At 33.7% G+C, this 24,658-nt stretch overlaps 1 non-coding gene across 1 annotated transcript; it reads left to right on the plus strand.

Moving 5' to 3' along the window:
• The first annotated feature begins 24,162 nt into the window (after window positions 1–24,162).
• Window positions 24,163–24,269, plus strand: LOC139865300 (small nucleolar RNA R71). The gene has a single exon (XR_011764826.1). It is a non-coding gene; the product is annotated as a small nucleolar RNA R71 (small nucleolar RNA).
• Window positions 24,270–24,658: the final 389 nt, after the last annotated feature.

Genomic DNA, 24,658 nt, shown 5'->3' on the forward strand with positions numbered 1-24,658 from the left:
GATGATGATGATGATATTGTTAAATGAAGATGATGATGGGATAGTAATGGTATTGATAAATGAAAACCGGTTTTATATGACGATTATGATTATAGAGAAGATAACATGAAGCATGTTGTATACGATCATAATGAAGATGATATTAACAATGAATACGTTATACGATGATTAAAATGATAATTATGGTATGGGTATAATATTGATGAGATACAGGAAGGTACGTGTCTTATAGATTTAAGTTTAGAAAGAATCAGAAAAGACTAGTTAGAGGGATGGTTTGATGGGTGGTGTGTTGAGCAAGAGGTCCCGGGTTCGATTCTTGCTTGGGGCATTTCTTTTTTTTAGAAAGGCTTTTATATGGGTATACTCTTTTATTTAATTTCTATTATTATTATTATTATTATTATTATTATAATTATTATTATTATTATTATTATTATTATTATTATTATTATTATTATTATTATTATTATTATTATTATTATTATTATTATTATTATTATTGTTAGTATTGTTAGATTATTTATTATTAACTAAATTATATCATAATTATTAGCATTATCATTAAAGGTTATTAGTATTATAATTATAAACAATTTTTATTATTAGTAATATCTTTATCATTAATATTAAAATTTTCATTATTATTATTATTAGAATTATCATAATTTTTACCATAATTAGTATTATTTTTATCAATATTATTCTTAGTACTATTAATATATCAAATGAAGACTTTCTATATAAAAATATATTTTTGACATAAAATCTAACCATATTAATACTTTTGTAATAAATGTTAATTATCTATATAAAGATAAATATATCTAATTAAGTTATAACTAAAATACATGATATAAAATAATAAATAAAATCACTAATAATATATATATTTGTTCGATTACCATTACATGTATTAATATACGTGATTGAATAATAGGTTCGTGAATCCGAGGCCAACCCTACTTTTGTTCAAAGTCGTCATATGTATTTTTCCTACAAAATACAATAGGTGAGTTTCATTTGCTCCCTTTTTAAATGCTTTTGCTATATATATTTTTGGGACTGAGAATACATGCGCTGCTTTTATAAATGTTTTACGAAATAGACATAAGTACTTAAAATTACATTCTATGGTTGGATTATTAAACCGAATATCGCCCTTCAAGTCTGGTAACCTAAGAATTTAGGGAAATGGCCCCTGATTGACGCGAATCCTACAGATAGATCTATGGACCTTGACAAGTCCCATTCGGGGAACGAATGCTTTAGTACTTCGAGATTATTATTATACAGACGAGTGGTTCTGTTTGGGGATATTCTATGCATTAAGTTAACGTCGGTTACCAGGTGTTCAATCCATATGAATGATATTTTTGTCTCTATGCATGGGACGCTTATTTATGAGAACTGGAAATGAAAACCTTTGTGGTCTATTAAAATGATGGAAATGATTATTTATGTTAAACTAATGAACTCACCAACCTTTTGGTTGACACTTTAAAGCATGTTTATTCTCAGGTACGAAAGAAATCTTTCGCTGTGCATTTGCTCATTTAAGAGATATTACTTGGAGTCATTCATGACATATTTCAAAACACGTTGCATTCGAGTCGTTGAGTTCATCAAGATTATTACTAAGTCAATTATAGTTGGATATATTATGAAATGGTATGCATGTCGTCAACTGTCGATGTAATGAAAGTTTGTCTTTTAAAAATGAATGCAATGTTTGTAAAATGTATCATATAGAGGTCATGAACCTCGCGATGAAATCAACTATTGTGAATCGTTTATAATCGATATGGACTTCGTCCAGGTAGATTAGGACGGGTCTCTACAGTTGGTATCAGAGCGATGGCCTTAGAGAACCAGGTCTTGCATTAGTGTGTCTAACTGATAGTCATTAGGATGCATTAGTGAGTCTGGACTTCGACCGTGTCTGCATGTTAAAATTTTTGCTTATCATTTTTGTCGGAAATCATCTGCTTATCATTCTTAGGAAATTACCTACTCATTATTCTTAGTCTAGACATGTTTTACTGCATTGACTGCATGAATAGTGTATAGACAAAATTCATATCTTAGCGTATCTGACAATTCATATCTTAGCGTATCTGTTACTGTAGACCTTGCCTGATATCTCTCGCAAATTTCTCCTTAATTTAAGGGATCTTGGTACTATATATATCTATGCAAATTATGCATTGAGAATACCATCCAACTATCAATTGTTGTCACTAAACTCTTCATACCAATAATCTTTCCTGAGATCGCGTAAGATGGCCTCTACGAATCGACCAAGTTCCTCTAACTCCGAAGACAGCGTAACATGAGCACACCAACTAATCAACTACCGTGATTACTGGAGAAAATGGGGGTGGGTTCGCGAAATACTCACCCTATGGAGAAGGGAAGAAGGTACACCATATCATGAATCGAATCTACCACCTAACCTTGGAGTACTTGACCCGCTCACCGGCGAACCCGTTCGCAACACCGTTTATACCCTATTTGCAAGAATTTCTCGTCTTGAAGCTACCATTAAAGGAACTAGAGAAGATATCCGACCTCTACCTCACACTGATAATCAACCAGGGTTAGTAGAAGAAGTTAGAGAACTCCGAGATCGAGTATTAACTTTAGAAAGCACGGTATACAATTTGCAAGCACCAGCAGTATCACCAACACCAGTAACATCACCAGCCTCACCACCAATGGCACCAGTACCACCAACAACCCAAGTTTCAACAATCCATGCCTCAACATCTCATTCTATGCCTCGAGTATAATCATCGTTCTATGTATCGTTCTACATCAATTATCTTCATTCGACATGGCGATTATGTAATCTCTAATGTTTTAGAGATTATATATTCTTGTTCTAACGGTAAATCAAATGAGTTTAATATCATATTGACTCATTAAATCCATGATTACATCTGAAGAAAATATATATGTATATATATTTTCATAAATATTGTAATTAAAAATTCCTTCGTACAAACTGATAATGATGAAAATATTTTAACGGGTAGGTAATACTCGAGGAATATTTAGATTTCACATTACACTGTACATTCTTCTAATCTGATTCAACAGTCAATTACCATCCTACTTGCATCCACAGATATACGAATCTGATTCACCATAGAATAACCATTTTCATTCAATTTCATATTTGGATTTTAATCTATCAGAATCCAACAAGTGGCATAATGAAGAACACATTTGACGAAATAAAAATTTGATAGAAACAAACAAATTAACTATGAGAAATTTTGTTAAGAATCCACGCTAACTGTTCCAAGCTAATTGTTCCTAGCTAACTGATTACATTTTATTTATCGCAATTTAATTATGGCAATTTACATTCTCGCAATTTTATTTATCGTCATTTAATTTCTGTTATTTACTTTACGCACTTTATTTATCGTTATTTAATTTCTGTTATTTAATTTACGCACTTTAAATATCGGGACACGTATACAAGGTTTTGACATATCATATCGATGCATTTATATATATTATTTGGAATAACCATATACACTCTATATGCAGTAATGCAAGAGTTAGCTATACAGGGTTGAGGTTGATTCTATAATAATATATATAATTTGAGTTGTGATCGAGTTTGAGACATGTACACGGGTCACGATACGTATTAATTAATTTGAATATTATAAATTAAACTATATATGAATTATTGGACTGTTAACTGTGGAATATCGACTGTGGACTATCAAGATTGGACAATTAAAAATGAATTAAAATATTGATTATAACATATGAAACTAAACATCTCTTCAAGTTTGCCACTTGATCTCATTTTAAACCTCATTTGTATCTTGACGATTACAATCTGCGTTCAAACCTTTCATGATTCTTGAAAACACCTCAATCGAGAGGATGAACCAATCACACTTCATCTACGGAAGGAAAGATTTATGCATATAGTTATGCACCTGAAAAACTCTCGGAAACTGAGTAAACATTTAACACATAGCTGTGTTAATCCCTTTAGTGTTATTATTACCCAAAATAACTTTGCAATCCCTTTCCAAATTAGCCAATTTTGTCACAGCTCCAATAGGTCAACATCGACTTTTCACTCGGATTAGCTTATTATAACCCTGATATATAAGTTGTCTTTCGTCATCGATACCGGACAACCGTTTATATCTTACTACATTAGCAGTAAACTTACCAGCAAATTCATTGACCTTTAACTTTATGAAAAGTTATTATATTCGTTAAAATCCTATCATCTATTCATCTGCATCTGATAACGAGAAATGCCGTACCAAATACCGCGAATCAGCAATCAGTATTTTAAAATCTCGCAGCATGTCTACATCAACAGTTATTTGTAAACATATAACATTTATCTCTTAGAATTATGATCCTTCATTCTGAAATTCTGAAAAGCACTCAGTCTACAAATCAATACTCTGAATGTTGAAAAAGCTGAATGAAGCAGCAGAAACCGTGGACAACCGTAAATGACCTTAATCATCAGAAGTTTGATGATAAAGAATATTATGTTGGAAAAGCTCATAAAAGTTGGAACTGAAAAACTGATTGAGCAAACTATGAAGGAGTCTCTGAACAAATCACAAGGACTAAACTTGTACATTAAGAATCCTGATGATTCTGTTTCTGATGAAATATTTAGCGAATACCTTGCTTCTGACTCCAAACTCTTGCGGACAAATCTTCTTCACTATCCTTCGATATTAGAAATTCCAAGATATCATCGTATCTTTCATTATAAATATCCTCCATATTTTTGAAGATATTTTCATAACTATTCTTATCTGAAATCATTAATCTCTTCGTGCTATCAGTGTTACATCATATAGAAACTGTTAGTTTCTATATTCTGTAAACTTTCGAGCTTAAAATATGAATATTATTAAAGTAATGTTGGAAACTGATGCATGAGTTAGTATAATATAATGACACTTGATCAACGTAATTATATTACAGTAAGTCATGCTGAGTTTCTAATGGAACGTGATGATTCACAGACCATAACGTCATCATGTGCCATGTTACACGACTCTTACATTCTGTCTAAATTGATAACCATATCAAGAACATGTTTTCCTTGATAGCCCAATTTTTCCCTTGAATTCTGGTAATTTGGCAAGTCAGATTGTACTATTACCATTTCTTTCCTAAAACATTAACTGTGTTCATTCCGAAATTTATATATGTGAATTCTGGACCATTACAAGAGATGCCTAACCACAAGAAGAAGAAACGAAGGGACAAAGCTCCGAAATAGAAACTGGAGTATAAATCGCAGCAAATAGGAGGAAGTATTAACTGTGAATGACAGTGTTTATAGGGAACAGAAATAGGAACATGGAAATATAAGGGAGAATATAAAGCCCAATAATAACACGGAGATTACAAACCGTGGATATTAATGCGAATAGCAATATAAAGTCACGGTATAATTAAGAATAGTATCACCCCAAGGGCGATGTTGAAGAAAACATATTCCTCCGGTGGAAGTTGGAAAAGGAGAATGATTGTTGCGATAGTAAGGATAAGGACAAGAATTAGAACTGGATTAAGCATTTTCACAATCTTTTGAACTTGGGAATTTAGAATAGGAGTGGTGAAAATAATGGAACGGAAGAAGTTCATTTATAGTGGGAGTATCAGATGTTGAAATCGAAACAGATTATCGCATTTAATTAAAGAGATCTCAATTTCCTTAAATCCTAAAGAATTAGATCCTGTAGATTTCCAAGAGTTTCTCTTAAATTCCTTAAATTCCGGAAATCAACCATATCTATGTCAAAGGATATGACGAAATATTATTTTCTCAGTTCACAATTTAGTGATAGCTTCATTCTTACGCTTCGAGTAATCGAATCGTTTTATCTATATTAATCAATAATGATAAAACTCTATTTATCAACTTGTATTCGTCATGAATACATTTTTATTGTTAGCCATGACGACCTCACTCAAATTTCGGGACGAAATTTCTTTAACGGGTAGGTACTGTGGCGACCCGAAAATTTCCGACTAAATTTAAACTTAATCTTATTATGATTTCGACACAATAAGCAAAGTCTATTTAATTTAATCTCAGAATTTTTGAACTGTTTATATAGACTTAATTAATCCTTGACACTGCCCGACGATTCACGAACTGTTATGTGCAAATAAATAAATAAATATATATATATATATATATATATATATATATATATATATATATATATATATATATATATATATATATATGATTCCTATGTACAACTATTATATGTATATTGTAATATATATATATATATATATATATATATATATAATTTATAAATAATAAACATTTAATAAAAGTTAGTATATAACATATTATGTGGTTATTAAGTTTTACATAATAATAAGTTAAAGATGAAATTGTTATAGTAATATTATTATTACTTTCAATATTAACAATTATATTTGTATATAATATATTGATATGCAAATTCGACACATTCAATTTATTATAATATTATAACACTATTTATTATATTCATTATTAGTATTAATATTTTGATATTATTATTATTATTATTATTATTATTATTATTAATATTATTATTATTAATATTAATTTTATTATTAATACTACCAATTTAGTTACAGTTTTATAATGAATCAGTAATATTAATTAATTATGAATCGTACAGACAGATCCAAATGCAGTTAAACATCGATTTCACTTTCCATTTTTTTGTTTCTTCATTTTGTTTTTTTGTCTAATTCTTGTCAACGAATCCATCTAAAAAGCAAACGATTATTTTGTGTTTGGTGGAAAAATCATTAAGTATTCAGTACCATTATTAATCACAAACACCCATATTATATTTCTATTTTTTTTCTTTCTTTCCTGCATCCTTCACTACACCATCTCCATTTGACCACCACATCTTACACCCAATTCCAACGACATCCTAAGACTTATAACCAAACAGTTCTTATGTCTCAATTGATAATCACGACCGCTACCACCTTAACACCATGACCGAACCTTTCACTTCACTTGAATCGATCATCATGAAAATCACAACCTTATGCTACGACTACAGTTATTATTCCTGCTCAACTGCAATCACCTCTAAAAAATACTACAGTTCTTATTCTGTTTCTAGTTTTCTTTCAATTGTAAACACCACCTTTTAATACCATGATTCTTCCTACTTCACGCTGGTATTTCTTTTATGCTACATGACCACATACTGCTTGCTATATTTTCAATTGTTGATCAATCAAGCGAATGGGAGAATAGAATAGGTTCACAAATTATTAGTGGATATTCTGCAACTTGATTATAAAGTAAGTAGACAACACATTATCAATTACTAGTGGAACATGACAACTCTTTATGGCCGACCAACAGTTAACAAATATCCCCACTTGTATTTTCATTTTGTATATTGAACATCACCCACATATCAACAAAAGTGTCGGCTAGTTTAAATTCAATCAAGGCAGCGGGCCTTTTTAATCCTTGAACCGTGTTTTATTTTGTTTGCTGGGCCAACCATATCCTTTCTTTGGGCCTTGTTATATTGTTTTAGGAATCTTAGTTGGGCAAAAGAAAACCCACTTGTTACATACCATCTAAACCGCTGCTATCAATCAAAACTGGGATGTGTCGTTGCTACTGTTATACAAGGTCACAGGCTGCTGTGATCCCTTTTTCTGCTGCAACTCTTTAGTGTTTCGGTTAAGTGAGATAACAAGATGATGATGATGATATTGTTAAATGAAGATGATGATGGGATAGTAATGGTATTGATAAATGAAAACCGGTTTTATATGACAATTATGATTATAGAGAAGATAACATGAAGCATGTTGTATACGATCATAATGAAGATGATATTAACAATGAATACGTTATACGATGATTAAAATGATAACTATGGTATGGGTATAATATTGATGAGATGCAGGAAGGTACGTGTCTTATAGATTTAAGTTTAGAAAGAATCAGAAAAGATTAGTTGCAGGGATGGTTTGATGGGTGGTGTGTTGAGCGAGAGGTCCCGGGTTCGATTTTTGCTTGGGGCATTTCTTTTTTTTAGAAAGGCTTTTATATGGGTATACTCTTTTATTTAATTTCTATTATTATTATTATTATTATTATTATTATTATTATTATTATTATTATTATTATTATTATTATTATTATTATTATTATTATTATTATTATTATTATTATTATTATTATTATTATTATTATTATTATTATTGTTAGTATTGTTAGATTATTTATTATTAACTAAATTATATAATAATTATTAGCATTATCATTAAAGGTTATTAGTATTATAATTATAAACAATTTTTATTATTAGTAATATCTTTATCATTAATATTAAAATTTTCATTAATATTATTATTGGAATTATCACAATTTTTACCATAATTAGTATTATTTTTATCAATATTATTCTTAGTACTATTAATATATCAAATGAAGACTTTCTATATAAAAATATATTTTTGACATAAAATCTAACCATATTAATACTTTTGTAATAAATGTTAATTATCTATATAAAGATAAATATATCTAATTAAGTTATAAATAAAATACATGATATAAAATAACAAATAAAATCACTAATAATATATATATTTGTTCGATTACCATTACATGTTTTAATATACGTGATTGAATAATAGGTTCGTGAATCCGAGGCCAACCCTACTTTTGTTCAAAGTCGTCATATATATTTTTACTACAAAATACAATAGGTGAGTTTCATTTGCTCCCTTTTTAAATGCTTTTGCTATATATATTTTTGGGACTGAGAATACATGCGCCGCTTTTATAAATGTTTTACGAAATAGACACAAGTACTTAAAATTATATTCTATGGTTGGATTATTAAACCGAATACCACCCTTCAAGTCTGGTAACCTAAGAATTTAGGGAAATGGCCCCTGATTGACGTGAATCCTCAAGATAGATCTATGGACCTTGATAAGTCCCATTCGGGGTACGAATGCTTTAGGGATATTCTATGCATTAAGTTAACGTCGGTTACCAGGTGTTTAATCCATATGAATGATATTTTTGTCTCTATGCATGGGACGCTTATTTATGAGAACTGGAAATGAAAACCTTGTGGTCTATTAAAATGATGGAAATGATTATTTATGTTAAACTAATGAACTCACCAACCTTTTGGTTGACACTTTAAAGCATGTTTATTCTCAGTTACGAAAGAAATCTTCCGCTGTGCATTTGCTCATTTAAGAGATATTACTTGGGGTCATTCATGACATATTTCAAAAGACGTTGCATTCGAGTCGTTGAGTTCATCAAGATTATTACTAAGTCATTTATAGTTAGATATATTATGAAATGGTATGCATGTCATCAACTGTCGATGTAATGAAAGTTTGTCTTTTAAAAATGAATGCAATGTTTGTAAAAATGTATCATATAGAGGTCATGAACCTCGAGATGAAAACAACTATTGTGAATCATTTATAATCGATATGGAATTCGTCCAGATGAATTAGGACGGGTATCTACAAAAATGGGTATCTTTTTAGTATGGGTCGCAACGAAGTGGCTGTGTTCGCCACAAATGGAAAAGAATAATGTGATACAGTTCTTTTATGCCCCTACTTTATACGTATAAGATAAAAAGATGGGTAAAAAGTAAGGGGTTAGACTGGAAAGTTAACAGTCAGTCACTTTTTGTTAAACTGTGTGTTTTTTGTTTGGGGACAATAGCAATAGATTTGGGATGGAGGGAGTAGTATACTAAGTTTTTAACTTACCGTACAACGCACGAGCTATTAAAACTAATATCATATTATTGGATGTGTCATCCGTGTACATATCATGTGACCTAATCTAACGGTTTTTCTTAATGACATTTACTAAGATGGACGATCTTTGTGTACATTTTAAGTTAGTCGGAGACTATCGATATAATTTTTAAAAAATAAGGATAACAAGTGTACTTTCTTACAAACCTTATGGACGATCCATTTAATTTACTTCTACACAAATGAGAGTATTCGATGCCAACAACTTTCCTTTCAAAAAAAAAAATTTTACTTCTACAAAAATATATATGATTAAAAATCTTAATTAGTTCTTTATGTCACCATTGATCAATAAAAAATGAACAGCAACAAAGATACTTATAAAGACACACATAAGTCATAGTTGATTGGTAGAAGCTAGTAATTATAATTATTTATGAATATATAGTAACACTATCCAATTGAAATCAATTTCTAAAATAAAAAGTCATTGCAGTGTATTTTCTTTAACAAATGCAAGCTTTTGACACAATATTCATATATGTACAAGCCAAAAGTTTATAGTGCTACACATTCGAGTCCAATAAAGTACAGTAGCACGTACACAACGACTCAAGTAGTTAACTTTTCAGCCCTTAAAGCTACATGTGAATATTCATATAAATTGTCAGATGTCATTTTGTCAGAAATTAGCATCAATAATCCGGATTAATTAGAAAAAAGACACGTGGAACATTTACATGCTTTATAATAGGTTATAGATAGATTTTTAATGTGACGACCCGGAAATTTCCGACCAAATTTAAACTTAATCTTTATATAATTCTGACTTGATAAGCAATGAATTTTAATAAGTCTTGAACCTCCGGAAAGAGTTTTACACAAGCTTTTGGTCACCCTTTTATTCCGACGATTCACGAACGTCATAACTTGATTTAATTGTTTAATTATTGTGTGTATATATATGGATTTATATATATTTAACTTGAAAATATGATAATTAAATATCTCATTAAGTATATTAGCAAAGTATTATATATATATTTTCATACTACTAATTTAAACAGTTTTTGAACAATATATATGTTACTATTTAAACGACGTAATTAACTTATGTTAAAATGTATTTACATATAATGTATTACGAGAGTAAATACATCCTTACAAGTATTGAATACACTTTATAATATACCAATACATATAAAGGATAACTATACTCGTATTTCCATTCAATTTTCTCAAGAATTCTACTCACATTCATACGGTATTTCTACTCGTATTATACACAGCTTCTAGAAGTATTTACTATTGGTATATACCAATATAAATCTGCAATTATTTCTGTAATATGTCATCCATGACCTAATCAATTTAATATGTCATCCATGACTTAATACATTTTAACTTATCTTATATATTTTCACTAAAAACCAAATTTTCAAGCCTATAAATAAGCACCATTTCCGACTCATTTTTACACATTTATTTTCCAAAGTTTACTTCCAATTTTCACACACACTTGCAAGAACTCTCTCAAGTTTTGTTCTACTACTTCTTTCCAGCAACTTTACATTCTAAAATTGAGGTAAAAATTATACTTCAACTCTTGTTCAATTCATATGTCTATAGCTATCTATATAAGAGTTTATAAACTAGAACATAGTTTAGTTAATTCTAAACTTGTTCGCAAACAAAGTTAATTCTTCTAATTTGACTTTTAAAAACAACTTAACACATGTTTTATATCTATATGATATACTAACTTAATAAGTTAAAACTTGAAAACACGAAGAACACCGTAAAACCGGACATACGCCGTCGTAGTAAAACCGGGGGCTGTTTTTGGTTGGATAATTAAAAACTCTCATAATCTTTGATTTAAAAGTTGTTCTTCTGGGAAAATGATATTTCTTATGAACATGATACTATATCTAAAAATCATGGTTAAACTCAAAATTGAAGTATGTTTTTCAAAATGGTCATCAAGATATCGTTCTTTCGACGGAAATGACTACCTCTTTAAAATATGGATTATAACTTGTAACTCTAACTATAAACCACCACTTTTTCAGTTTAGTTTCACAAATTACAGTTCGTTATGAAACCATAGAAATTTGATTCACTCAAAACGGATTTATAACGAAGAAATTATGGGCAAAACAATATTTGTTAGAAATGAATAATTTGATTACGGGATTAATTCATTAAAATCTATACTAACGATATCCTAGCTAACTTTTCTTGTATTATACATGTATTCTAATATGTCATGGTTACAAAATACGTCAGATAAATCAAAAGACACCACATACACAATACGTGTAACTACAATAGCGGTATTGTGGGTCATGATTGAGTCTTATACAACACGTGTATACTATGTACTACTAATTGTGGACTACTAACTATGGACTACTAACTATGGACTACTAATTGTGGACTACTAACGTTGGACTGCTAACTTAACAACTTAAACAATCACACGTGATTGAAAATATAAACTTAAACAATCACACGTGATTGAAAATATAAACTTAAACAATCACATGTGATTGAAGATATGATATGAATAATAGTTGTATTACATTTTGATATATATATATATATATATATATATATATATATATATATATATATATATATATATATATATATACGGATAATAGTTGTATTACATTTTGATATATATATATATATATATATATATATATATATATATATATATATATATATATATATATATTTGTTACAGGTTCATGAATCCATGGACGACGGCCATATTTTATAATAAGTTGAAACCTTATTATTAATATACTTTTACTACTGTGAGTATAAAGTCCCATTTTTAAACTCTACAAATATTTTGGGATGAGAATACATGCATTTTATGTTTTACGCCATAGACACAAGTACTTGAAATATATTCTACGTTGAGTTGTACCACCTTGCATATCTTCCCTAATAGCTTGGTAACTAATATTTACATGTTGTAAGAACATGTAAGTGCGAATCCTATTGATAGATCTATCGGGTTTAACAACCTCAACCAGGCTAGTCGCTCTAGTATTTAAAACGGTTGCATAGTACTTCATTTTTACTACACTTGGTATAGTGTAGAGAGATGTCATAATAAAGGGAATATGCTACATTTATGGTTAAGTATGTTTACAGAAGCGCTCAACAACTTATAGAATATCTTTATTGAAATATTTATAACTATGAAATCTTATGGTCTATATTTATATCGATGCTAGCTTTAAACCTATATATCTCACCAACCTTTGTATTGACTGTTTAAGCATGTTTATTCTCAGGTCCTTAAGAAAGTCTTCCGCTGTTGCATTATCTGAGCAAGTTGTGCATGGAGTCTCATGCTTTTGTTTAAATGAAGTGTTGCATTTAATAAAACCTTTGTCATATATTATATTCGACTGTTATGTCACGTGTGTAGTATTTGGAAACCGATGTATCATGGGGATTATTCCTTAAATAATTACCCACTTGTTTAAAACATGCATTATGTATAATAATGGTGTGCTTTTCATGAAACGAATGCAATATTTTCTAAAACGTATCATATAGAGGTCAAATACCTCGCTATGGGACCAATGAATAACATACTGCGTTTATAGTAATATGGATGAGTCGTTTCAGTTGGCATCATAGCGATGGTCTTAGCGAACTAGGACTTGCATTAGTGTGTCTAACTGATAGTTGTTAGGATGCATTAGTGAGTCTGGACTTCGACAGTGCCTGCATGTCAAAAGTTTTTCTTATCATTTCTTGTCGGAAATTACCTGCTTATCATCTTAAGTCTAGACGCGTCTTACTGCATTTATTGCATAGATAGTGTATAGACAAATTTCATATCTTAAGCATATCTATTAAAGTAAACACTGTCTAACATCTTCCATAAAATCCTTCGTAACTTATGGGATTCTGGTATTATAAATACATATGTAAATTATGTATTGAGGAATACCAAACTAGTCCTATAATTTATTTCATTTCAAAAATCTTTTCCCTACTCTGTACGAGATGGATCCTTCAACTGGTTCAAGTTCATCGGATTCTGACAGCTATTCCGATATAGATATTCACCTGAGCTCCGAAAGCAGTGTAACCAGAATGGATCAACTGATTAGCCATCATCTATTCTAGATAGATTGGGGATGGGTTTGTAGCCGACTCAGTCAATGGAGATGAGAAGAAGGCGATCCTTTCCACCCACAAACTTTCCCTCTCGGCGAAGAACCCGAAGCACTTACCGACGAACCAGTCCGAAACACCATTTTCACCCTCATTTCCAAAGTGTCTCGCCACGATTATATATTATCTAAACTTCTAGATCTTATTCATCTGCTCGTTCCAACTGCCAATCATTAGGTGTACTAGAAGAAGTCAACGAGCTTCGCGCCAGAGTGGTGGCTTTGGAGAATATGCTGCAGAACTTACAAGCATCACAAGCCCCACAAGTACCAACTACACCACCTGCATCCACACCAATGGTACCATTACCATCACCAACAACATCCGCATCGCAAGCCCCAACATCACAATCTATCCCACGAGCATCAACGTCATATGCCCTGTAGATATCAAGGAATACCAACAACATCAAACAATGAAGTATTGTTTCATAACTTCATCGGAGAAATATTCTACGGTGATTATGTAATCTCTAAAGTTTAGAGATTATTTATTTTAATTATAACCGTAAATCAAGATGAGTGGATGGATAGAGATGATAGAGGGGAGAATAGAAACCCTGACATGAATGGTGCGTGCGTTACAAAATAGACTTGTTATATAAGCAGCACCAGCAGTACCGACAGCATCATTAGTACCAGCAGCACCTACAACATCACAAGCTCCGCCAGTTCCATAATCACCGACATTATCACAAATCAAGAACGAGCATATTGTATCAATGAGTTATGAAGTATTAACTCATTCCCTCTAAAAAAAATTTATATGTATATGTTATATATATATGAGTTTTTAAACCACAATATATCTTTTCGTACTAAGCTATTAGGTGTGAATGTTAAAGGGTAGATACTACTCGGTTAATTCATATTACTAATATGCTATGATGTACATCCTTCGTTAATGACTTAACAATCATTAATTATAATCTCTGCTTCAACTCAATAGATTCCATTTCATAATAAACCAAGTGTATTTTTTGAGTACGTGTTAGATTTCACACTTTCATTTTCGATGTACTTGAAACTTTCTAGAAAACGTCATTCGTGTCTTGCGAAGTTCACAAGAATTCTACGAACATCAACATCATTCACCAAAGAAATGTCAATAAGAATAAATAATGAAGTATTGACTACATTAGTGAAATACTCCGTGAAGATTATGGAATCTCTAATGTTTTAGAGATTATTCATTCCTAGTTCCATCAGAAAAACAAATGAGTTTAATATTATATTAACTCATTAAATCTATGTTACATCTGCAGAAAATATAAAAGCATATATTTTCATAAAGACTGTAATAAAAATTCTCTTGTAAAAAATATTACTTGTGAAACTTTAACGGGTAGGTAATACCCGAGAATTATACAAATTCACAAATAATATGTTATACTGTACATTCTTCAATTCTAATTCAATAATCATTAACCATACTCACTACTTTCACAACAATATATATTCTTTCATAGAAACCAGAACAACCATTCTCATTCAAATTCAATTACATATTCTGGTTTTGATAGATCAGAATCCAAGTCAAGATTAAACAGATAACATTACTCTTAGATTCCTACATCCTTCAAAATAATACTTTAAATTCAAACTATACTAGAACATCACTTTCATTCACAAAACTCATAAAGATATTCGTATCATTCAAGATTCACGACGAATTCATTATACGAATATTGACGATGACAACCTGCGTCTAAACCCTTCAAAATTCTTGAAAACACCTCAACTAAGGAACAATCGTGAGAATGAACCAATCACACGATACATACGAAGAATATATGCCTATAGATATGCATCCGGAGGACACTTGAACCTAAGCAAAGGTTCAACACGTATCTGTGTTAGATCCTTTAAAATTATTATTACCCAAAATAACTTTACAATCCCTTTTCAAAATAGCAAAAAAATTTCACAGCTCCAAAAAGACAACTTCGACTTTTCATCCGGAGTACCGTTATTATAACCTTGATATATACGTTGTCTTTTCGCCATCGTTATCGGGGAACCTTTTATATTCCACCACATTAGTAGTAAGCTTACCAGCAACTTTATTGCTCTTTGACTTAAATCTCTCTGAAAGATCACTATAAAACCTTTTCATGTACCCATCTACATCTTGTAACAATAATTGCCATACCAAACCCCAGGAAGCATCAATAATTATTCTTGAATCTCACATCAATTTTACATATACATATAACGTTATCTCCTGGAATTATAATTCTGAAATCCGGAATAGCACTTTAGCCTACGAATCAGTACTATGAAGTTTTGAAAAAGATGAAAGAAGCAGCAGAAACTGTAGACAACCGTAACAGTCAAAAGTTGATGATAAAGAATATTGTGTTAGCAAAGCACAGAAAAAGAGAAAGTTTGGAACTGGAAAACGGATTGACCAAACCCTGAAGGAGGCTGTGGACAAATCACAAGGACTAAATCTGCCTTCAAAGAATCTAAATGATTCAGTGTCTGCTGAAGTCTTTAGCGAATACCTTGCTCCTTACTCTAAACCCTTGTGGACAATATTCTTCATCATCCTCTGATCTTAGATATTCTAAGATATCATCGTATCTTTCATTATAAATATCCTCCATATTTCTGAAGATATTTTCATAACTATTCTTATCTGAAATCTTTTATCTCTTCGCGCTATCAGTGTTACGTCATAAAGGAAAGTTTTTTAGTTTCTAAATCACGGAAAAATTCAAAATTTAAAATATGAATGTTGTTGAAGTAGTGTTGGGAACTGAAGCATGAATTAGTATAATATAATGACACCTGATCAACGTGATTATATTACAGTAAGTCATCCTGAGTTTCTAATGAAACATGATGATTCACAGACCATAACGTCATCATGTGCCATGTTACACGACTCTTACATTCAATCTAATCTCTAAACATATCAAGAACATATTCTCTTGATAGTTCTATCTTTTCCTTTAGATTCCGGTAATTTCACAAGTCAAATTGTGCTATTACAATGTCTCTCTTAGAGCATTAGCTATGTTCATTTCGAATTTCATATCTATGATTTCTAGACCATTATTTGCTTGACTTGAAGTTGGGAAAAAGAAGACGGAAGCATGAAACTCCAAAATATAAGGAAAAATATAAGCACGACGTCAACGCAGAAATTACAAACCGTGTATATCGATGCGTATAGCAATATAAAGACACGGGAAAACTAAGAACACTATAAACCCAAGATCATAGTAGAAATTAATGGATTCCTCCAGTGGAAGATGAAAAAGAAGAATGACAGATGTGATAGTCAAGAATATAGCAAGAATTAAAACTGGATGGAGCATATTGACGAATGTTTTGGAATTACGAAGAAAGGAAGAAATTATAAAAGATGGGAGATGTGGAAATAAGGAAACGTAGGAGGTTGATTTATAGTATGGGATATGTGGAAATAAGGAAACGTAGGAGGTTTATTTATAGTAAAATATCCGACAGAGAAATTGAAATGGCTGAAATGGACGGTTTTTATTCGCGCGATGTCGGCGGGCCGCGGCTCGCCAGGATCAGCCACTCGTGGGAGGAAGGTACTGTTTTAAATTTATATTTAGCTGGGCCTAAATCTTACTACTCCTTATAAGTAAGGGAAGCATGACCTAGAGTCATATTTTTGAGATATCAGTAGAATCGAACTTATATTTTAGCCTAAGATAGTTAAGGAGTAGTGAATATTTATTTTGGGATTTTCTAATTTATAAGACAGATAAAGTAAATACGATAAAATTCGTAATTCAAATAAGGTTAAAGTGAGTGCATACTATGACTTCATCAGTTATTCTGCCGAGATTATGGAATGCTGGCTCATGAATAGGCAGAGGCCTTGTATTCATTATACTGGTCCTAAACGCCCCTGTCATAAGACATGTCACTGGGTACTGTGTTAGGCTTGAAGATTCTGAATAGACAGCAACATCCCTTACCCCCGACGCCCGTGCAGTCTGACTACAGGCATACACGTTCAGATGGCTCATCCAATTGAGCGACTCGGTTGGGTGACGTATTAACATTCCAAAATGGTCTAAACTTTTTTAAGCATAATAGGATACATGGTTTACCATATCCGAGAGATGTGATGTGCCTCAATGCTTTCGTTAATGATTGGTAAAAGATAGTTAGGCCCTTAAAAAGAGTTCAACCATAAAGAACACCATGGCCAAGTCAAGCTGAGTTCCATGAACACGTTCGGTTATCCTAACGGTCCAATCCTTTATGTGTCTAAACAAACAGTTAATTAATTAACTAAGAATCCCTCAAGCGGGGTGCAATGCTTGAGATCGCGTTATGGTGCAGTGTACTGGTCAACACTAACCGTGTTCCATGGCCTTACTTAGCAGAGGTACAACTTACAACAACCGCTGTGCTTCAGCGTGCACGTACGAAGTTTATATGCTTGGTGACTATACTAGCATGGTCTAGGACCGACAATGTACTAAGGGTCTAGTCAGATATTTCACTACGAAAGAGTCCTCAGTCGGAATCCAAAGCTTGATAGACTTACTACAACCGGTGTGCCTCAGTCGATCTTATGTTGTATCCGTTAGACTTCTCTTACCAAGGGGTGACACAGATAGTGTACTCTGAATCGGGGTTCGCGACTTCCCAATAACAGAGCCTATAACTATGTTCTATTAGTTGGAAAAGCGATTGAGTTTAAAGCATAATCAGAAAGCATTTCGGCATTAATCACAAACCATAATATTATTTCGGCATTATAACTGCTTTACATCATAGCATACACTAAAGATAACTACTCGCTAATCATGGCAACAATATCATAAAACATTATATAGATAAAGGATAGAAGTACCAGTAGATTAAACGAGTTCCGAATACAAAAGTGATAACTTAAAGACTCCAGACCGCTCCTAATACAATCTTCAACGTTCTTCTCCGGGTACTAGGTTTCCCGCACGGAGTTGAAGGCCTTGAGAGTATGACTAATATTATACAAGAGAGAGAAAGAAGTGAATTAAAGTGTGTGTTGGAATGGATGACAAAGACCCTTTAAATAGACTTGGAATTTGCCAAAATACGGCCGGCAGGCGGTTTGGCAGGCCGGATGGTGGCCCGTATTTGGCAGGCCGTATGGCTGGCAGCGCATTTTCTGAGGGCATTTGCTGGGCCGTATCCCATATAGGCAGGCCATATGGCAGCCCGTATGGTAGGCCAGTTCTGATGCTGGTCAGCCTTGATTCCCTGGATCGTAACTTGATTTCTTGTCTTTCACCGTTTTCGCTCTAGAATCTTCGTTTTAGCTCCGATTCTCTTGATTCTTTTTGCACCACCTTCGTAATTACTTGTTCTTCAATTCTAACCAATGAAGTGGGTATTTTGCGGACAAAGTTCGAATCTTTCTTGTTTTTTGGCCTCAATACCGGGGTAAACATGTGACTTTTTAGCCGATATCAAATATCCCACACTTAGACTTTGCTTGTCCTCAAGCAAACTCTTATTTTTAAGAATCTTTTCTGCGTTTCTTTTCTAATATCCTAAGCGGTATGATTTTATTATAAGAGCAAAAAGATAAGGTGAGTCATCTATGTTAGGATTGAAATTATCTCTGCAAGCATGCGAGGATGTTACATGATATAGGCTAGCTTTCACGGGTCACTCAAATCACTCTAGTGTTTAGGGTTCCATATAGATCTAAGAAATGAATACACTCATAGCCAGTCATGCTGCACCCATCGTCATAGGCTTGATAAAGACTCAAATCCTTGCTGCTAATGCGAGAACGGTAATAATCTCAACTTTACAGGTCATTTGTCAAAATGGGAAAGGAATTTTGGAGTGGTAGTGAAGTTGTTTTTGAGGGGTGAGATAAAGGGTAATGTAGTCTTTATACAGACTTTTATTCGGATAGATAGGAGTGCTAAAGTATTTTGAGAAGCACTTTTGAACTTTTCTTCATTTGATAATCATTTTTGGTCGAGTTCTCTTTGGCATTCCTCTTATTTAGTTATGCTCCTTTTTTTTTTTTTTTTTTTGGAGACTTCATCTCGAGAAACTTTTAGCCGGTAAACTTTTTCAAGACCTTTGCCATGATACTTGAGAGGTTTATAATATCGGGTTTTCGGAAGGAATCTCATTTTCTGGATTTTTCGAGAAATAGTAAAGGTGATATGGATGTGGTGGTGGAGTAGAAGTAGTGGATGTGCGGAAGGTTTATGTTTGACAAATGGCTAGCTATTTTGATTATAATCGAATCACGCTTCTGCTGCTTGGAGATGTAGATCTAAAGCAAGTTCTGATTCTAGGTACAGACATCGACACTCTCAATGGAAAATAGTGAAGCATTAAAGATGAATGCTGGTCTCATTTGGGGTGCCTCACCATAATCAATTTAGGTCGATAATGCCTTAGTCATGCAATGCTCTATTAGAGATTTCAATCTAACAAGAATTCCACCTTACTTAAGCCTTATTTTTATTGACAAACGTTTTAGGTTTTCAAAAATACTCTTTCGAAAAGGGTTTCTTTTGCAAAAATTTTGAAATTTGGCTTAAGGACTTGGAATCTTCATAATGGGTTATTATAATTCAGCATAAAAAGATACCAACATCCCACACTTAGACGAACATTGTCCTCAATGTTCCTGGCGTATCCCACACTTAGGAGTTTTAGTTGAAGAATTGGGAGTATTTGTCTAGTGTTTATATTGGGTGTTATCCCACACTTAGTGATAAGCTAGGATGTGGCATAGTTTGAATCTTGAGCTAGTAGCGAAAAGAAAGAAATACCCCTAGCAGATGCGGCTGGCTTCCTTGTTTCTTTATCGGCTCATTTGTCATCCTTTATTCTTCTACTCTACTTTATTGCACGGGTTACCTCCCGAGAAGCGCTTTTGTTTAAGGTCGTTGGCTCGACCGTAGCGATGCTTCAAAAAGCAAACATTCCTCACTGATGGTTGTGATCTTGGTTTTCTCGAGGTAATGTGAGTCTTGGTGGATAAATCCTGAGAAAGTGTCGGACCAATAGTGGTAACAGATCCGGTACTTCTCTTGAAGATCTTCTGAAAGATAAGTAGTGAGCAGTTTCGGCTCTTGATAAGTCTTGAAGTCCGATGAGGATATGATCCACAACCCTGCTGGTTGTCCCATGAATGTCAATCATAGAAGCAGTGCTGGTGTTGATTATTTCTCTGACGGGATGCTCATTTCGGAGGTCTTCAAAGAGTGTTAGAAACTGTATCTTTAGAATCTCGAAGTCTTCGGAAAGATGATCTCCACAGTAAGAGTCTGTTGCTTTGCACAGATTAGTTAAGAGACGAAGCTAGAAAGAAGTGAACAGCAATCCTGATCCGAGTATTAATTTCACTGTCTTTGAGTATATCTCCCGACATCCAGCTTTAAATGTGAAACTAGGATCTGTGGACTCGTGGAAGATACGTGATAGCTGCTTTGTAACATAGGTGGCAATATTGATTCTATCTAGTTCAAGATGAGAGAACGGATTGTTTCGCCTTGCTTCCTCCATAATAGCGTCTTGTAACTCTTTGATAATCAGATCAGCGTGGTGATCAATTGTTACATAAATCACTAGTCTGTCTGGTGTGCTTTCAAAATTATCTCTATCCAAAAGAGCGAAAAAACTGTGAATATCCTCGATCATTTGAAAATCAGAATGATAAGTCGGGCGGCCAGTGGAGAGATCTATATGCTTTCGGATGAGAGTCAGTAGTGCTAGTTGGTTTCGTGAGAACGGAAGTGCAGATCCAGCTAAGGCGTTATAAACCTTAGAGTAAATGATCTTCTGATCTCGACAGAATCTTGTTTCAAGAATAGTGCGAACCACTGAATTATGATCTCGTTGCCTTTCTTCGTGATAGATATGATTGTGAAGAGAATTGATAAAGTCTTGAATGCGTTCTTCTAGGATTTCAACATCATTGTCTTCTCTTCGGAGATAGAGGTGGTGTTCCTCTCTGATAGCCATGATTCGTTCTGTTAAGCGTAGCAAAGAGTCAATGGTTGACTTTCGGATGGCTTCGAGAATGTCTTCAAATTCATCGGTATCATTGATGAAGGTGATCATGTCTGCGTGTGTGGATATAACCGGAATTTGATCTGAAGAAGAGTCCGGCTCCCCTTGATCTGGTTCGGTTGGAGAGTGTGAGTTATTCAGAATGTTTTCATGATGCTCTTCCTCGTCATCATCGGTATCTGGTTCATCTGAGGATGCGTCTGATGAACAGGTTTCTTCAGTATTCTGATTCTCCACTTTGATTCTTACAGGATCAATTTCTATATCCTTAACCTCAGCCTTATCGGTCTTCTTCTTGAAGCGAATGATTAAACTGTGATCTTCCGTTTTAAGCCTCGTTATTTCTTCATGACGCTCAGTGGTTGGAACGGGTATTGTCGCAGTTTCTTTTACGTCTTCCATTTCCTCTTCCTCCTCAGATTCCTCCTCTTCCTTTATTTCTTCGCTGGGATCCTCTTCTTCCATTTCTGGGTCGTCTATAGACTGTGATTCGACACCCATCTCGACATCATTGGCTAGTAGTGAAGACTCATCATCGGAAGTGATCCGTCTAGTGGAAATAGCAAACATCTCTGCCTGTCCAGAAAGATCGGTTGGACGGTCAATTTTGAAGGTAACGCTCTCCCCATGTGATCGTAAGATCAAGGTTTGATTGTACACATCAATGACAGTCCTAGCCGTATTCATGAAAGGTCTTCCTAACACTACTGGGGTGTGTAGGTCTTCCTTGATATCCATTACTACGAAATCCGTAGGGTACAAGAATTTGTCGACTTTCACCAAGACGTTCTCAACTATGCCCTTAGGATATCAAATTGTATGATCGGCAAGTTGGATTTTCATTTTGGTTGGTGACAAGTCTCATAACTCTAGTCTCTTGTAGAGAGAATAGGGGATTAGGTTGATACTTGCTTCTAAATCTGCTAGCGCATGAATGGTTCCAGATTGGTAGATTGAACACGGGAAAATGAATCGGCCCGTATCTCCTAGCTTTTGTGGTAGAGAGTTTCTGAATAATGCAGAGCATTCTTCACTCAGTGGAATTTTGTTAGAGTCTGGTATCCTCTCCTTTGTAGAAAGAAGTCTTCGGATGTATCTCTTCTGGTTGGGAACTTTGGACATGGTGTCCCGGAATCTTCCATCAAGTTTGAAGGAATCAAGCTTGGATGGTTCTTCTTGTAGCCTTCCAGGGTAAGGTACGCAAACTGGAGTTTCAGGGGTCAGCTTCTGAGTATATGTCGATTTGTTCTTGAGCCTAGCTGATCTTCTCCTTGGTTCTTCCTTTGGGATTACAGAATCCATTTGCTTAGCTTCTTCAATGTGGGGATTTTGGATAGTATTACTTGGCAATCTTCCCTGCGGTCGGGTTTCAAGGCGTTGTGATAACTGTTCGAGCTGCGTTTCCAAACTTTTGAGCTGAGCCAATTAATTTCTCATTAATATCTCTGTCTGATCTTGTCTGGCTGCAGTTCTCTGATTTAGCTGTTGTTGTCCTTGAATGAACTGAGTTAACTGATCATCAGTTCCGAGAGTGAGGTTAGCTGCTTTTGTAATCTGGGTGGTAGGGGAATTCTCCTCAGCGGGGGGACCAGTGAGTGGAAGTGGTTGATCGTAGGTCAATTGAGATTGTTGGGCTGGATAAGGTGGATAGCGATAGTGGAAAGGTTGATTGCTTTACTGAAATTGATTAACCCTAGGTGGTTGATTGAATCCGGGATTTGGTGGACGAGCTGGGTATTGGACGTAACAGACTGAACCGTCAGGGTTTTCGTACTCAACTTGATATTCTTCAGTGGGTTGTGGGTTGGTACAATTAACACAAGCCTGAGCTTGGTTAACCTGCTGTGGCTGCGTCTTCAGTTCTCCGAGTTGTTTAGCAAGAGATTCCATCTTATCCGTGAGGGACTTGATGGCCTTCATTTGATTGTTAAGTGCAGAGAGCGGGGCAGATGATGAAGTTGTTTCACCACTATTCCAGTCATGATGATGCATTGTCATGTTTTCGAGTAATTCCCATGCTTCGTCTGCGGTTTGGTTCATCAGATTCCCTTGAGCTGCTGGATCGATCTTCGTCCTATGATTTACCGTAAGACCATTGTAGAAGGTACAGATTTGGGCTGACCGTTCTAACTGGTGATTAGGGCATTTCTTCAGCAGAGTTTTGAAACGCTCCCATGCAGTGTAAAGAGATTCATCATAACTTTGTTTGAAGTTAATGATGTCATTCTTCAGCTTAGTTTGTTTAGAAGGAGGGAAATATTTGGTTAGGAATTTAGTAGCCATCTCCGTCCATGATGTGATGGAATCTTTTTTCAATCCTTCAAACCAGGTTTGAGCATGATGAGTGAGAGAATAGGGGAACAGGTATAGCTGGACTATATCTTGTCCTATCCCTGGCTGTTTGTAGGAGTTCAAAAGAGATATGAATTTATCAAGGTGAGAATTAAGATCATCATTTGGTAATCCATGAAACTGACAGGTATTCTGAATGAGCTGGATGATGTGATGTTTTAACTCGAACGAGTGTCCTTGAATCTCTGGAAATCTGATTGGTCCTCCTCGCCCTTCAATCGAGGGTTTGGTATTTTCTGCTAAAGTAACGCGTAACGCCATTTGATTTCTGA

The sequence above is a fragment of the Rutidosis leptorrhynchoides genome, chromosome 8, assembly GCF_046630445.1.
Source record: "Rutidosis leptorrhynchoides isolate AG116_Rl617_1_P2 chromosome 8, CSIRO_AGI_Rlap_v1, whole genome shotgun sequence".
Classification (NCBI taxonomy): Eukaryota; Viridiplantae; Streptophyta; class Magnoliopsida; order Asterales; family Asteraceae; genus Rutidosis; species Rutidosis leptorrhynchoides.